We start from the raw sequence: 572 nt of genomic DNA on the forward strand, positions 1-572 counted from the left end.
AATTTAGCGCCAACAGAAAGTAGCACAGAGATTATCTCCCTTGCTATAATTATGTGAAGTTAAAAACTAGTTTTGAAGAAAACAATGCAAAATTCCCACTGAAAGATGTATAGTGAAAAGTGAAATGAATACCAATGTGCTTCTTAATGATTTTAATCAATTTATAGTTTTTTTCGTATATATAAGAAATTAATTATTAAATTAATCATCATATATTAATGTATAAATACATGTATTATTTTATTTATTTAGTAGTTGATTTTTTTAGAAAACACTATTCAAATACTAAACATTCTCGTATAAAAATCAAATTGTCACAAATTAATTGTGTGTTTAAATTATTTTTTAATTAATAAAATTAAAAAAAAAACTTTTGTATGGTTGTTAACAAAATATTAGTGTCAAAAAAAATAGTGTTTATCATAAAAGTATATATAAGCAGCGGAATTGTTTATTTTTATGTGTAATATGTTTTTAACTTTGTTTTTCAATATATGGATATATGGATAAATATTTAGTACTTACATATTGTATGAAACATTATATGTTAGTAGTTCCCAGCTTCAATCAGA

Source organism: Arachis duranensis, chromosome 8 (assembly GCF_000817695.3).
Source record: "Arachis duranensis cultivar V14167 chromosome 8, aradu.V14167.gnm2.J7QH, whole genome shotgun sequence".
Taxonomy (NCBI): domain Eukaryota; kingdom Viridiplantae; phylum Streptophyta; class Magnoliopsida; order Fabales; family Fabaceae; genus Arachis; species Arachis duranensis.